This window comes from Canis aureus, chromosome 9 (genome assembly GCF_053574225.1).
Source record: "Canis aureus isolate CA01 chromosome 9, VMU_Caureus_v.1.0, whole genome shotgun sequence".
NCBI classification, from domain to species: domain Eukaryota; kingdom Metazoa; phylum Chordata; class Mammalia; order Carnivora; family Canidae; genus Canis; species Canis aureus.
In genome coordinates, this window is record NC_135619.1 from 79,694,306 (window position 1) to 79,711,830 (window position 17,525).

At 38.7% G+C, this 17,525-nt stretch overlaps 1 pseudogene across 1 annotated transcript; it reads right to left on the reverse strand.

Annotated features, from left to right (window-relative positions):
* Positions 1–10,335: 10,335 nt before the first annotated feature.
* Positions 10,336–15,171, reverse strand: LOC144319981 (immunoglobulin heavy variable 3-23 pseudogene; annotated as a pseudogene). The gene is made up of 3 exons (XR_013385598.1): positions 15,032–15,171; positions 14,620–14,930; positions 10,336–10,458 (listed from the first exon to the last, which is right to left on the reverse strand). The product of XR_013385598.1 is annotated as an immunoglobulin heavy variable 3-23 pseudogene (transcript).
* Positions 15,172–17,525: the final 2,354 nt, after the last annotated feature.

Genomic DNA, 17,525 nt, shown 5'->3' on the forward strand with positions numbered 1-17,525 from the left:
TGTATAATTGGGGTCCCAGTGAGCACTGAGGGGGCCAAAGGGCGAGAAAGCATAATTGAAAAAATCATACCTGAGAACTTCCTTAATTTAGGGAGGGAAAGTGACGTTCAGGTCCAGAAGATAGAGAGTCCCCCCCCAAAAAAAAAATTAATAAAAACCTTTCAACACCTTGACATGTAATAGTCAAACTTGCAAATTCCAAAGATAAAGAGAAAATCCTTAAAGCAGGGAGAAGCAATAGATCCCTACTTATAAGGCAATATACCAGTTTATGTTTTCTTCTCATTTCTGTCTGGATCTTTTGTTTCTTCGGTGTTGAGTTTAATAAGTTATTTTAGGTCTTGGATACTAGCCCTTCATCTGATACGTCCAATGCAAATATCTTCTTTCCCTAGATAGACTTTTGGTTTCTTTGGCTATTTCCTTTGCTGTGATGAAGCTCTTTATCTTGATGAAATCCTAATATTTCATTTTGCCTTTTGTTTCCCTTGCCTTTAGAGACATATCAAACAAGATTCTACTGAGGCTGAGGTCAAATTGCTCCCTTGGATTTACCCTAGTATTTTGGAGGCGTCATGCCTCATATTAAGTGTGTCATCTACTTTATCTTGTGTGTGGTGTAAGAAAATGGCCCAGTTTCATTATTCTACACGTGACTGTCCTATTTTCCCAGCACTATTTTATGAAGAGATCATCTTTTTTCCATTGGGTATTCTTTCCTGCTTTCTATAAGACTAGTTGACCATGGATGTGGTAGTTCATTTCTGGATTATCTATTCTGTTCCTTTGATCCATGAGTCTGTTCCTGTGTCAGTACCACACTGTCTTGAGGATCACAGTTTCTAATAGAGCTTGACATCAGACATCGTGATGTCTTCTGTTTCTTTATTTTTTCTCCTCAACATCCATTTACATCTTCAGGGTCTTTAATGGTGTCATACATTTTGTTAATAATAAATTATTTTTTATTGGTGTTCAATTTGACAACATACAGAGTAACACCCAGTGCTCATCCCGTCAAGTGCCCCCCTCAGTGCCCACCACCCAGTCACCCCCACCCCCCACCCTCCTCCCCTTCCACCACCCCTAGTTCATTTCCCAGAGTTAGGAGTCTTTATGTTCTGTCTCCCTTTCTGATATTTCCTACCCATTTCTTCTCCCTTCCCTTCTATTTCCTTTCACTATTATTTATATTCCTCAAATGAATGAGAACATATAATGTATGTCTTTTTCTGATTGACTCATTTCACTCAGCATAATACCCTCCAGTTCCATCCACGTTGAAGCAAATGGTGGGTATTTGTCGTTTCTAACGGCTGAGGAATATTCCATTGTATACATAGACCACATCTTCTTTATCCATTCATCTTTCAATGGACACCGAGGCTCCTTCCACAGTTTGGCTATTGTGGACATTGCTGCTAGAAACATTGGGGTGCAGGTGTCCTGGCATTTCATTGCATCTGTATATTTGGGGTAAATCCCCAACATTGCAATTGCTGGGTCATAGGGCACATCTATTAAAAAGAAGAGAGAGAAGACTCAAATTAATAAAATCATGAATGAGAAAGGAGAGATCACTACCAACACCAAGGAAATACAAACGATTTTAAAAACATGCATGGCTCCATGCACCGGAAGCCCGACATGTGATTCGATCCCGGGTCTCCAGGATCGTGCCCTGGGCCAAAGGCAGGCGCCAAACCGCTGCGCCACCCAGGGATCCCAGTATAGGTCATTTTTAAACAGTATTTTCTCTGCTTAATGAAGTTTAATCATAAATATTTATTTTTGGTACCAGTATAAAGTTGATTATTTTGTAAATTTGATACAGAAAATTTGTTGTTAGTGTGTAAGATTTAACTTTATTGTCTATGTTGATTTTATTTCCTGAATTTTGTTTGAGCTCATTAGTTACTTGTAATTGTTTTTTGAAATAATTTTCCTCATTGACTATGTATATGCAAACCAATTATTTAACTTCCTGTTGACTGATTTTAATATCTTTTATTTTATTATTGCCTAATTTCAAGGGTAATCTTAGATTTAGGTGCATCAGTATTTTCCCTGTTATTTGTCAGATTCTTTACTCTAATGTTTTGTCTGATATATAGCAGATCTAGGAGAGCAAATGAATTTCTTTTGGCATGTGGATCAGCTCCCTAATATATGGTGTGGTGCGGGACCTCATGAAGGACAGGAAGTCTGTTCACAACTTCTGCCCAATTCTGATTGGAGATATATATCTTTGGTGTGTGTTGAGATTGATAAGTTCATTTTATTTTATTTTTTTTTAGATAAGTTCATTTTAGATTTGAATTCGAGCCTTTAATCTGATAAGACATTTCCAAACATCTTATCGCATTCTCTAGGTGGCCTTTTAGTTACTTTGAGTGATTCCTTTCCTGTGAAATGCTCTTTCCTTGATGAAGTCTCCATAGTTCATTTTCCTTTGTCTTCCCTTGCCTCTGGAGACACGTCTAGAAGTGGTTGCAGCTGAGGTAGAAAAGGTGCTGCCTGTGTTCTCCTGAGGATTCTGATGGTTTCCTGACTCACATTGAGGTCTTTCATCAACTTTGAGTCCATTTTTGTGAATGATGTAAAACAAGTGTCCACTTTCTTTCTTCTGCATGTGGCTCTCCAATATTGCCAACGGCATTTATTGAAGATATTTTCTTTTTATCCATTGGATATTCTTTTCTGCTTTGTCAAGATTTTTTGACCATACTATTCTGGGTCCATTTCTGGGTTCTTAAAGTTTTCTATTTATCTATAAGTCTGTATTTTTTCCAGAGCCATACTGTCCTGGTGATCAAAACGTCGTAATTTACCTTGCAACCAGAATCAGGATGTCTCCAGCTTTGCTTTACTTTTTCAGTATTGCTTTGCCTAGTGAAGGTCTTTGTGGTTCCCTAAGGGTTTTTAGATCGTTTGCTCAAGCTCTGCAACAAATGCTGGTGGTACTTTATAAACCTGGCTTTGAAAGGATAACTTGCTCTTGGTAGCATAGTTATTTTTTCAATATTTATTCTTCTAATCTATGAGAATAAATATTTTCTATCTACTTGTGTCTTCCATACTGTCTTTCATAAGTGTTCTGGATTGTTTAGACTATACATCCATCCCTCTTTGGTTAGGATTTTCCCTCATTATCTGATGATTTCTGATGCAATTATAAATTGCATCCAGTCCTTGTTTTTCTTTTTTCTATTTCATTTGCACTATATAGAAAAGCCATTGACTTCCTTGTATTCATTTAACATGATCCAATCTTGCTGAAATCCGGTGTAGGTTCTAGAAATTTTTTCAAAGGTATCTTTGGGATTTGAACTTAAAATAACTTGCCTGTGAAGAGTGAAAGTTTGATTTTTTCTTTGCTGAGTTGGAGGAAATTTCCTTCTCTTTGCTGTCTGATTGACGAGGCTAGGCCTTCTACCACAATGGTGAAGAACAGTGGTGACGGAGGGTATCCCTGTACTGTTCCTTTTTTTTTAATTTATTTTTTATTGGTGTTCAATTTACTAACATACAGAATAACCCCCAGTGCCCGTCACCCATTCATTCCCACCCCCCGCCCTTCTCCCCTTCCAACACCCCTAGTTCGTTTCCTAGAGTTAGCAGTCTTTACTTTCTGTCTCCCTTTCTGATATTTCCCACACATTTCTTCTCCCTTCCCTTATATTCCCTTTCACTATTATTTACATTCCCCAAATGAATGAGAACATATAATGTTTGTCCTTCACCGACTGACTTACTTCACTCAGCATAATACCCTCCAGTTCCATCCACGTTGAAGCAAATGGTGGGTATTTGTCATTTCTAATAGCTGAGTAATATTCCATTGTATACATAAACCACATCTTCTTTATCCATTCATCTTTCGTTGGACACCGAGGCTCCTTCCACAGTTTGGCTATCGTGACCATTGCCGCTATAAACATGGTTTTCTTTTTTAAAATTCCCCTGGCTATTCGGGGTCTTTTCTGATTCCACACAAATCTTAAAATAATTTGTTCTAACTCTCTGAAGAAAGTCCATGGTATTTTGATAAGGATTGCATTAAACGTGTATATTGCCCTGGGTAACATTGACATTTTCACAATATTAATTCTGCCAATCCATGAGCATGGAATATTTTTCCATCTCTTTGTGTCTTCCTCAATTTCTTTCAGAAGTGTTCTATAGTTTTGAGGGTATAGATCCTTTACATCTTTGGTTAGGTTTATTCCTAGGTATCTTATGCTTTTGGGTGCAATTGTAAATGGGATTGACTCCTTAATTTCTCTTTCTTCAGTCTCATTGTTAGTGTATAGAAATGCCACTGACTTCTGGGCATTGATTTTGTATCCTGCCACGCTACTGAATTGCTGTATGAGTTCTAGCAATCTTGGGGTGGAGACTTTTGGGTTTTCTATGTAGAGTATCATGTCATCGGCGAAGAGGGAGAGTTTGACTTCTTCTTTGCCAATTTGAATGCCTTTAATGTCTTTTTGTTGTCTGATTGCTGAGGCTAGGACTTCCAGTACTATGTTGAACAGCAGTGGTGAGAGTGGACATCCCTGTCTTGTTCCTGATCTTAGGGGAAAGGCTCCCAGTGTTTCCCCATTGAGAATGATATTTGCTGTGGGCTTTTCATAGATGGCTTTTAAGATGTCGAGGAATGTTCCCTCTATCCCTACACTCTGAAAAGTTTTGATCAGGAATGGATGCTGTATTTTGTCAAATGCTTTCTCTGCATCCAATGAGAGGATCATATGGTTCTTGGTTTTTCTCTTGCTGATATGATGAATCACACTGATTGTTTTACGGGTGTTGAACCAGCCTCGTGTCCCAGGGATAAATCCTACTTGGTCATGGTGAATAATTTTTTTAATGTACTGTTGGATCCTATTGGCCAGTATCTTGTTGAGAATTTTTGCATCCATGTTCATCAGGGATATTGGTCTGTAATTCTCCTTTTTGGTGGGGTCTTTGTCTGGTTTTGGAATTAAGGTGATGCTGGCCTCATAGAACGAATTTGGAAGTACTCCATCTCTTTCTATCTTTCCAAACAGCTTTAGGAGAATAGGTATGGTTTCTTCTTTAAACGTTTGATAGAATTCCCCTGGGGAATTATGCTATTAATGTACTGTTGGATCCTGTTTCTTAGGATTTTTGTGACAATTTCGCATCCATATCCATCAAGTCTGTAATTCTCCTTTTCAGTTAGATCTTTGTCTGCTTTTGATATCAAAGAAATGATACCCTCAGAAAATGAACTTAGAAGTCTCCTTTAATTTCTATTTTTTGGAACATTTTCAGGATAGGTATTAATTCTTTTTTTTTTTTTTTGGTATTAATTCTTTTTAAATGCTTGTTGCATTCCCATGGGCAGCAATCTGTCCAGGACTTTTGATTGTTAGAAGAATTTAAATATGTTTGATTTTCATTTCTTGGTTTTGGGTCTGTACAGTTTTCTATTCATTCCTGTTTCAGATTTGGGTGTTTCTTCATTTATAGGAAGACATCCATTTCTTCCAGATTGCTGAATTTGTTGGCATGTTATTGCTCATAATGTTCTCTCTCATTAATAATTTATTTTTAATTTATTTATTATATATTTTATTTAAGTTCAATCTGCAAGCATATAGTAACACCAAGTGCTCATCTCATCGCGTGCCTTACTTAGTGTCCATCACCCAGGTACCTTGTCCTACCACACACCTCCCCTTCTGCAACCCTTTTTCAAGTCCCAAAGATAGGAATCACTCATGGTTTGTCTTCCTCTCTGATTTATTCCCACACATTTCCCCTCCTTCCATTATGATTCCATTCACCATTTCTAATATTCCACATATGAGTGAATCTATGATGATTGTATTCATTGGCATAATACCCTGTAGTTCCATACACGTTGATGAAAATGGTACTTACTGATCCTTTCTAATAATGGAGAAATATTCCTTTGTATATATAAACCGTATCATGTTTATCAATTCATCTGACAAAGATCATCATGGCTTCTCTGAGAATTTGGCTCTTGTGGACATGGCTGCTATAAACATCGAGTTGCAGGTGTCCTATTTCACTGCATCTGTATCTTTGGGATAAATCCCTGACAGTGCAATTGCTGGGTCGTAGGGAGATCTGTTTTTAACTCTTTGAGGAACCCCACACAGTTTTCCAGAGTGGCTGCACCAGTTCACATTCCCACCAACAGTGTAAGATGGTTCACCTTTCTCCACATCCTCTCCATTTGTTGTTTTCTTTCTTATTAATTTTCCTATTCTCTGAGGTGTGAAGTGCCAGCTGAATGTGTTTGGATGTACTTTTCTCTGATAGAAACTGATGTGGAACGTTATTTTCATGGACTTGTTGGCCACAAGTAGGTTTTATTTGGAGAAATTTCCGTTCATGTTTTCTCCCCATTTCTTGACTGGATTCCTTGTTTCTTGTGTGTTGAGTTTAAGTTCTTTATAGATGTTGGTTACAAGTTCTTTGATTTGTCATTTACTAATATCATCTACCCTTCTGTATGTTTTGTTTTAGATTTGTTGACAGTTTCCTTTGCTCTGCAGAACATTTTTTTTTAATTTTTGATGGAACTCCCAAAATGCACTTTTGCTTTTGATTCCCTGGTCATTATACATATGCCTTTGCAAGAAATTGCTGTGGCTAAGTTCCAAAACGTTGTTCTCTCTCTTCTCCTCCTAGAGATTTTGGTGGATTGTTCTCTCATATTTAGATCTTTTAACCATTTTGACTTTATCTTTTTGCCTGGTATAAGATAATGGTCTACTTTAATTCTTCTACATGTGTCATTCAATTCTCCCCATGCCAATTATTTTTTAGGCTGTTTTATTTTCCCAGGGGACATTCTTTCCTATTTTATAAATTATAGACCATATGTTTGAGGATCCACTTCTGGGTTCTATATTCTGATGTATTGAACAGTGTGTATGTTCTTTTTTTTTATGTTCTTTTCCCAGTACCACACCATCTTAATGATCACAGCTTTGCTGTACAGCTTGAAACCAGATTTGGTTTTCTTTCTCAACCTTACTCTGGCTATTGGAGCTCTTTTCCAATTGTATAGATATCTTAGGATTGTTTGTTCCATCACTGGGAAGAAAGCTCGTGGTATTTTGATAGGAATTGCATTCAATGTCTATATTGCCCTGGGTAGCATAGACATTTTCACAATGTTTATTATTCTGATCCTTGACCACAGAATGTTTCTCCATCTGTTTGTGTCTTCATTCATTTCTTTCATACGTGTTCTCTAGATTTAAAGTACAGATCTTTACCTCATTGGTTAGGTCTATTCCTAGTTATCTTATGGTTGGAGCCAATGTAAATCAGTTTAAAATACCCTAATTTCTCTGTTATCAGTATCATTGTTAGTGTGTAGAAATGCAGCTGCCTTCTAGCCTTGGTTTGTCTCCTGCCATGTCCCTAAGTTGCTACGTCCTTTCTAGAAATTTTAGGTGATATCTCTTGAGGTTTATATAAAAATATCATGTACTCTGCAAAGAGGGAGAGATTGAATTAATCTTTTCCATTTTGAATGCCTTTTATTTTGTTGTCTGATTGTTGATGGAATTCTATTTCTTTTGTGAGCAGAATCGGTGAGGGCCTGCATCCATGCTGTCTTCCTGAGTTTAGGGACAAGCTCTTTTAATACCCATTGAGTATGAGATTCACTGTGAACTTTCCATAGATAGCCTTTAAGATATTGAAGCATGTTCCCTCTACCCTCTACTTTGAGGAGTTTTAATCAGGAATGCCTGCTGTAATTTTTCTTATGAGTTCTCTGCATCTAGTTAGAGGACCACATACATCTTGCCTTTTCTAATATTTTATAAAGATTTTATTTATTTATTCATGAGTGACAGAACGAGAGCAAGAGGGAGAGAGAGAGAGACAGAGACAGAGACAGAGAAAGAGTTAGAGACATAGGCAGAGAGTGAACAGGCTCCATGCAGGGAGCCTGACATGGGACTTGATCCTGTGACTCCAGGTCACGTCCTTGGCCAAAGGCAGGTACTAAATCTCTGAGCCACCCAGGCATCCCTCTTTGTCTTTTCTATTATTTTTTTGACTATTATCTACAAATACTTATTGTAACACTTGAATAGAACTACAGGAAACCCTTGGCATTTATAGAAAATATTGATTCATTGTTAGGTTACAAAAATTTATACATAGCAAAATTTAATGCCCTTTACATAGAAAATATTAGACTACTTAAACAAAACTTTCAGAAATTCCTGGTAATAGCTACAAGAATTAGAAAATTAAAATTAGGGCAGCCCGGGTGGCTCAGCAGTTTAGCACCGCCTTGGGTCCAGGGCCTGATCCTGGAGACCCGGGATCGAGTCCCACGTCAGGCTCCCTGCACAGAGCCTGCTTCTCCCTCTGCCTGTGTCTGTGCCTTCTCTCTCTCTCTGTCTCATGAATAAATAAATAAAATCTTTAAAAAAAAAAGAAAATTAAAATTAGGCTTGAGACACTGCCTCTTCTAGAACACTGGACTCTAACAGCACCTCCATTGCTAGAAAAAATATTTAAGTCTGTCATGCAACAGGAAAACAAAACAAGCTATTTTGGAACAACTATTCTACACAGAAGAGAACTTCTCCTAATTAAAAAAAGGTGAAGATCCAAATAGGCATTTTTAGGCATTAACAAGAACAAAAAAAATCCAAATGAAATATTATACTTGATGTTCAATTTTAATAGCATCTTGATAAAGGTATGCTTCCTTTCATTTTAATACATTTCTGCACATGTATATGTTTTAAAATCCAGGAAACAGCCAAACTACAAGTTAATTGTTAACATGAATATGCATAATTAACCCTATATTATGCAGCCCCTTTTAAAAAGCACTGATGCACCCAACAGCTATATGTATCATTTCATAAAGAACAACACAGTTTACCATCACTAATACCCAATACTTATAATCACTTAATGTTCTGGAACACAATGATTTAGAAGGCAAGTTTCTTTTGAAAGTGGCTTAAACTCAAGCAGGTGTTTTTTGCTGAACATTGAGCTTGTGTTATTCCAGGAAAGTTTTCAATTTAAAAATGAAGTAAATACCCATTCTAATTTAAATTACTTAAGTATTCAAGTCTATAAAAGTAGGAGGAGGTCTGTGGTCTATTTGTAAATGAGGTTTTTAGATAGTTGGTATGAAACTGTAAACTTGCTATTCAGACCACATAAAAATGGTTTAGAATGGTGGTCATTTTAATAAGGTAACACTTCTTAATTTTTTTTTATTTATTTGTGATAGTCACAGAGAGAGAGAGAGAATGAGGCAGAGACACAGGCAGAGGGAGAAGCAGGCTCCATGCACCGGGAGCCCGACGTGGGATTCGATCCCGGGTCTCCAGGATCGCGCCCTGAGCCAAAGGCAGGCGCCAAACCGCTGCGCCACCCAGGGATCCCAAGGTAACACTTCTTAATTAAGAAAAACATTTGTGGAACAAAAGTCTATGAATTATTTTGGGTCTTCTGTTGTATAATAAGTTCTTAGAAATCTGAAACAAATACTTATTAAGGCAGAGCTGACATTTATTTCCCAGGATGAAGAATGACAACTGGGCCATTTTATTCAAGGAAATCTATTATGAATTTTTTTGGAAAGCTTGTCAATGAGTCAGAATCCAGCGTCTTCAATGGTAGGTATAGTATATTTATAGTATATTCTTTTAGAATTATTGAAAAATAAATTTCTGATTGGATCAGGAGACTAATGTGTCCTGGAATTAAAGAATAGAGAAGTCAGTTAATTTTTTAAAAAAGCCAATTGTTAAGAATCACATGACCTTGAGCCAAAGTTTAATAAATGTCAGCTTTCAGAAATGGAACCCTCACCCCCATTCCATTATATTCCTTAGATAGATCAATTTACTTGAGGACTGATGGCATATGTGAATTGATGGTCAAATTCCTTGATGCTGGCACATCCTTAGTCCCTCTCAAGGAGTATGCCATATTCTCAGCACTCCTCTTGGTAGGATCGCTCTACCAATAAACGTGAATATGCCACAAATTTCAGAAAGATTAACAATCATTTTGTCAAAGTGTTGCCTTTTAAAATGGCGAACATGAAACCTCCAATATCTGCTTTATAGAAAAAGATTTTCCTACAGGAATGTTTTCCTAGAAATACATCCCCGCAGCTTGAGACAGACAGTGAAGTGTTTTTACTTCTACATATGTTTCTTTGGTGGGGTACACATATGTACTGCAGAGCAGCTGTCTGATGACTACTCAGAGCTGCAAACTCATCAGCCGTAACACTCTGGCAAACATTTATGTGTAAGAATTGAGTTGTTCTTTTCACCTAGACTGGATATCTTTCAGTTCCTGTTCTTCCTTTGCTTTGATATCCTGGTAAGCCTGCATTTTGCTTGCATACTTTAAGTAAGCCCAGTCAGAAGATAGTATCATGAGGAAGTGGATCTGGAAAAGAAGCGTGAGCATGATTGGTAGTGAGCATGTCAGAAGGCAAAGCAAGCTGCTAGGCAGATTAGACCGTCTTTACTGTCAAAAGGTAGAGAGGGTTATTCTGTATTAATACTCATTCTGCTGTCAGAGCCATCAGATACTGGAAGCATGCTCTACTAGTATGCTTAAGAGGTAAAAGGCTGAAAAAATTAGTATACAGACATAATGAACTAAAAAAATGGTCAAAGTTATTGTTAAGAAAAAGAAAAAATGAAATAGGAGAGGATGTTTTTTTTTTCGGACTTTTTTTGTTTTTGTTTTTGTTTTTTATCATTTTGGGAGTAATTTTAACTAACACAGATGTTCAGAAACACATTGTGTGCTTCTTTTAAAATCAGTGTGGTGCAAAGATCTTTACTCTCTGTGGATAAAAATCAATTCCCCAAAGGCCTAGAAGTGAATAATACTTATTTTGAGTAACGAATATAAACCATGTATTTAACATGGCAAAATTACCTGAATGTCAAGACTACAATTTTAAGACCTCTAAGCAAAGCACGCAGTCTGTGTTAACACATTTTCAGTAGTGAAACTCCAGGTTTTGTTCTCTAACTGCCATTAGTGCATTTCAGAAAGTGTACAAATCCTTCTTCTTTAGAGTTGATATGACCAACACTTCTTTCCCGCTTATTTTCCTCATCTTTCCTGCAAAATCTACATCTCCAGTGCCTCATATTTCCCTTTCAACATATCTGAGACTTTCAGATCCAGGCACAATTTCTGTTTCCCTTAAAACCTGACGTGCAGTTGGAGACCTGGCTCTGAGGAATCAGGGACTCTGCACCAAAACGCAACAACGTGAGGTTACTGATGGTGTGGCTCTGAAAGTAGGGACTGTGTTGTGCCGAGAGAACACATGCCCCACATTCAGATCCTGGTCTCATAGAAAACAACTGGGTGCTCTTTATTTTTCTTCACATTGTACTCTAGCTAGTGGCCTACTTGGAAGGGCATTTATTTGGTAGTGAGCCATGTAGTCCAAATATAATGTTTAGTCAAATTTAAAATATGTTTGCCTTTTTTCCCAGAGTCAAAGAAAACAAAATCCAGATGAAAACATCTCTCTGCCATCTTCTCTCCAGCACTGGTATTGGTTATAAAGCAAGCAAAGGTAACTGACAATCATTGACAGATGAATGGATAAAGAAGATGTGGTCTCTGCACACAATGGAATATTACTCAGCCATTAGAAATGACAAATAACCACCTTTTGCTTTGACGTGGATGGACCAGGAGGGTATTATGCTGAGTGAAATAAGTCAATCGGAAAAGGACAAACATTATACGGTCTCATTCATTTGGGGAATATAAAAATAGTGAAAGGGAATAAAAGGAAAAGGAGAGAAAATGAGTGGGAAATATCACTGAATGTGATAAAACATGAGAGACCCCTAACAAAACGAGCAAGGGGTAGTGGAAGGGGACGTGGGTGGGGGGTGGGGTTGACTGGGTGACAGGCACTGAGGGGGGCACTTGGCAGGATGAGCACTGGGTGTTATGCTATATGTTGGCAAATTGAACTCCAATTAAAAAATAAATCAAAAAAAATTTAAAAACTAATGGACAAGGCAGGTGTTACAATGTTTTAGCACTACATTTAGAGATATCGCTCAAAGTTCAAGAAAGTTATTTTTTAATAGATCCTCAGCAATGTCATTACATAACTGAATAATTTTCACAACATGGAAATAGCCAGATCTCATCATTTTGTAATTCATGCCCCACATGGTCGTTGCTATAACAGCATTGGGAAGGAGGAGTTAAGATTCTGGATCAGGGTCCTTGAGCTTCTCTCGTAACTGGAACATGATAGGTAGTTATGCAATCATTCTGATTTCCGATGAAATCAGAGGTCTGGGAGAACAAAAACTGCAAGTCGACATATAGAAAATCGACCATCTTTTGGACATAGGAGGTGTGGATGTTGTCATGACATATAGCTGTGGCGATGATGACAGGAGGGAGGCTGATCCAGAATATTCTTCATAGTAGTATGAGCAGCAGAGAGGAAAATCTGAACCTTTTGATGTCCACTTCCATGGGGATGTGCTGCCTTGAAGGTACACATGTGGGAAAGACGGAGGAATCCCAGGATTCTAATGGGTCTAACGAACCCCAAGGTTGTAGGAAGAATGTGTGGCACAAACGTGATGCACAGCAACTAAGGACAGGAGCATGGACGGTGGCTGAGGACAGTGAGTCCAGGTGTGGGTTTCCTGCTCTATTTTGTCATAACCTGAGTGTTTTCCTGGGACCATATTGTAAAGGACAAATAAGAGATGAGACCCTGTTTAAGTGTTTCTGGGTGATGTCACTGCATTCCCAGACTCTGTGGATTAAACAACAGACACTCATTCTCACAGCTCTGGAGTATGGGATGTCTGGGGTCCAGGTGCAGGCAGATGTGGTATCTGGAGAGAACCCACGTCCGAGCCCGTCCTTTCCCTGTCACCTCATATGGGGTCCAGAGGCAGGGAGCTTTCCTAGTCCTAGTGTATAAGGTCCCTGATCCCATCAGAAGGCTGCACCTCCTGACCTAAGTGCTACCCTAAGGCCAGACCTCATCCTCCCATCACATGGACGTTAGGTTCCAAAACAGGGATGTAAAGGTCACACAGAATGAGCTGATATCAGCACCTGAAGGATCCATGAGTTATTCCCTGCAGGTGGAAAGTCCTCCTCCACCTTTGTTCTCTCAGTTCTCATAATAGTTTAGTTTAATTTGTCATCACATGGTATCTTTGAGTGTCCCCTGCTGAAACCTGTGATCACCAGTCCTCCCTCTTCTCCTCCTGCCCCACCCATGGGAAATCCATCAGGAACCATTGAATTCCCTCCTTTGATGCAGGTGGGACACTGACTCCACACAAGCCCCTCCTGGAGCAGCACCTCATCCCTATGACTGTCCCACAACACACAACCTGAGCCAGTGTCCTTCCAAAATCCAAGCACTTATGATGTGCTGAGAGGCCTGCCCTGCTCTCAACAGACATGATGATGAAGGTGATAAAGGTTTGTACTCTCGTGTCTGTGTGAGTTTTGGGGCTCTTCAGACTATACATCCTCACAATGTACTTCCTGGGGTCCCTTGCTTTCCCAGATTCACACTGATATTGATTCTGTGAGAGTGTTCAAGACTGAAGTCACACCTACACTCCGCCTTCTCTCTATTTGATTTTCTATCCCTTTGTAGTGTCATGACCAGCATGAACTTTATGTTGTTTCTAACATCCTTGCATATTAGAAACGAGGAATACCCACCCTTTGCAACAACGTGGATGGAACTGGAGGGTATTATGCTGAGTGAAGTAAGCCAATGGGAAAATGACAAACATATGATCGTATTTATTCAGGGAATGTAAAAAATCAAGAAAGGGAATAAAGAAGAAAGGAAGGAAAATGAGTGGGAAATTTCAGGGAAGCAGACAGAAGATGAAAGAATCCTTACTCTGGGAAATGAACAAGGGGTAGTGGAAGGGGAGGTTGGCAGAGGGTTGGGGTGACTGGGTGACAGGCAGTGAGGGGGGCAATTCGCAGGATGAGCACTGGGTGTTATGGTATATGTTGGCAAATTGAAATCCAATAAAAATATACAAAATAAAATAAAATCATTGCACAGTGAGCTGGGTGGTTGTATCATGTTCCATGTATACAGTTGGGACTCTTATAAAGAAGTTGTGGTAAATGGAAATATGGATAATAAACTGGTATTAAAGGACAGTAGTAAGAAATTTTAAGCAGATTTATCCTTGAGCATATAAGAAGAGTTGTTGACTAAAAACAACCAACTTTCCAAATCAGAAACTGAATTAGGAATAAGCAAAGCAAAAGCTGTCATTTTTGGACGTTGGAATATTTCTCTTTCTATGACAACAAAGTGTGTAAGTTAGAAACTGAATACGTAAGCACAGAATCCTGTGCCCAGAGAGACTCCCGTGGGGAAATTGCTCCTTGATGAGGAAGCCCAGACCCTGAGAGGAAACCTGCCCAGAACCTCCATCTGCACCAGCTCCTGGGCCTTCAAGACAGAAGTGGTGAGGAGTGTGCACCCCCTGGTGGTCCCCATCCCCTTCTACAGGGAGGTTTGTGTCTGGGCTCACACTGAGGTCGACTCACTGTGTCCATCGCACAGTAATACACAGCAGAGTCCTCGGCTCTCAGGCTGTTCATCTGCAGATAGAGCGTGTTCTTGGCGTTGTCTCTGGAGATGGTGAATCGGCCCTTCACTGCCTGTGGGTAGTATGTGCTACTTCCATCACTGCTAATCCCTGCGACCCACTGCAGCCTCTTCCCTGGAGCCTGGCGGACCCAGTCCATGTAGTAGCTACTGAAGGTGAATCCAGAGGCCACACAAGAGAGTCTCAGGGACCCCCCAGGCTTCACCAGGTTTCCTCCAGACTCCACCAGCTGCACCTCACCCTGGACACCTGCAGACACAAGACATCCTGGTCAGGAAACTGTCCCACATCCTGTTTCTCTCACTCACCTCTACTCACAGACTCAGGGTATCTGGTTCTCCATGAATTACCTTTTAAAATAGCGACAAGGAAAACCCAGAAGAGCACAGACTCCATGGTGAGTTGTCTGTGTTGTGTCCTGAGCACTGAATGGGGTCACCTGGGGATCCTGGAAGTAGAGCTCCTCTCCCAGCTGCAGGGTTGGGGCTGGGCTTATTTAATCAATGGAGGGAGGGCCCTATTTGCATGTCCCCTGACTATATATTCACCTACCAACTTAGATTCAATTATTAATACGTTATATACAAAGATTGCTTCACAACCCCACATCAGTTTCTTTTGGTTTCACAGTGGATTTATGATGTTCTAATCCATCAACGTATTTATCTTTACATTTCTGTTCCTTTTTAAAGGTCTTTCATTAGTATAGGTAATTTTTAAACAGTATTTTCTCTGCTTAATGAAGTTTAATCATAAATATTTATTTTTGGTACCAGTATAAAGGTGATTGTTTGTAAATTTGATACAGAAAATTTGTTTGTAGTGTGTAGGATTTAACTTTATTGTCTATGTTGATTTTATATCCTGAATTTTCTTTGAGCTCATTAGTTACTTGTAATTGTGTTTTGAAATAATTTTCCTCATTGACTATGTATATGCAAACAAATTATTTAATTTCCTGTTGACTTATTTTAATACCTTTTGTTTTATTATTGCCTAATGTCAAGGGTAATCTTAGATTTAGGTGCATAAATATTTTCCCTGTAATTTGTCAGATTCTTTAATGTTTTGTCTGATATATAGCAGATCTAGGAGAGCAAATGAATTTCTTTTTGCATGTGGATCAGCTCCCTAATATATGGTGTGGTGCAGGACCTCACGAAGGACAGGAAGTCTGTTCACAACTCCTGCCCAATTCTGATTGGAGATATATATCTTTGGTGTGTGTTGAGATTGACAAGTTCATTTTAGATTAGAATTCGAGCCTTTAATCTGATAAGACATTTCCAAATATCTTCTCGCATTCTGTAGGTGGCCTTTTAGTTACTTTGAGTGATTCCTTTGCTGTGAAAATGCTCTTTCCTTGATGAAGTCGCCATAGTTAATTTTCCTTTGTTTTCCCTTGCTTCTGGAGACACGTCTAGAAGTGGTTGCAGCTGAGGTAGAAAAGGTGCTGCCTGTGTTCTCCTGAGGATTCTGATGGTTTCCTGACTCACATTGAGGTCTTTCATCAACTTTGAGTCCATTTTTGTGAATGATGTAAAACAAGTGTCCACTTTCATCTGCATGTGGCTCTCCAATATTGCCAACGGCATTTATTGAAGAGATTTTTTTTCCATTGGTTAGTCTTTCCTGCTTTGTCAAGATTTTTTGACCGTACTGTTCTGGGTCCATTTCTGGGTTCTTAAAGTTTTCTATTTATCTATAAGTCTGTATTTTTCCAGCGCCATACTGTCCTGGTGATCAAAACGTCATAATTTACCTTGCAACCAGAATCAGAATGTCTCCAGCTTTGCTTTACTTTTTCAGTATTGCTTTGCCTAGTGAAGGTCTTTGTGGTTCCCTAAAGGTTTTTAGATCATTTGCTGAAGCTCTGTGACAAATGCTGGTGATATTTTATAAACCTGGCTTTGAAAGGATAACTTGCTCTTGGTAGCATAGTTATTTTTTCAATATTTATTCTTCTAATCTATGAGAATAAATATTTTCTATCTACTTGTGTCTTCCATACTGTCTTTCATAAGTGTTCTGGAATGTTTAGACTATATATCCATCCCTCTTTGGTTAGGATTTTCCCTCATTATCTGATGATTTCTGGTGCAATTATAAATTGCATCCAGTCCTTGTTTTTCTTTTTTCTATTTCATTTGCACATATAGAAAAGCCATTGACTTCCTTGTATTCATTTTACATGCTCCGATCTTGCTGAAATCCTGTGTCAGTTCTAGAAATTTTTTCAAAGGAATCTTTGGGATTTGAACTTAAAATAACTTGCGTGTGAAGAGGAAAGTTTGATTTTTTCTTTGCTGAGTTGGATGATATTTTCCTTCTGTTTGTTGTCTGATTCTTGAGGCTAGGCCTTCTATCACAATGGTGAAGAACAGTGGTGATGGAGGGTATCCCTGTACTGTTAATGATCTTAGGGGAAAAGCTCTCAACTTTTCCCTGTTGAGGAAGACATTCTCCATGTGTCTTCTGTAGATGGCTTTTATGTTGAATATGTTCCCCTATCTCTACACAGCAAGAAATGTTTAACATGAAAGTATAATCACTCTTGCCAAAAGATTTTGGACATGAGTTGAGATTATAAAATGGTCCTTATCCTTTGTTTTATTAATGATCCAAATGCCATTGTTGGATTTGCAGATGCAGAACCACCATTACAGACCAGAAATTAGGCCCATTTCGTCATGGTGAATTATCCTATTAATGTACTGGTGGATCCTGTTGCTTAGGATCTTGGTGAAATTTTGCATCCATATCCATCAAGGATATTAGTCTGTAATTCTCCTTTTAGGTTGGATCTTTGCTTTTGAGGTCAAGGCAATGCTCCCCACTGAAAAT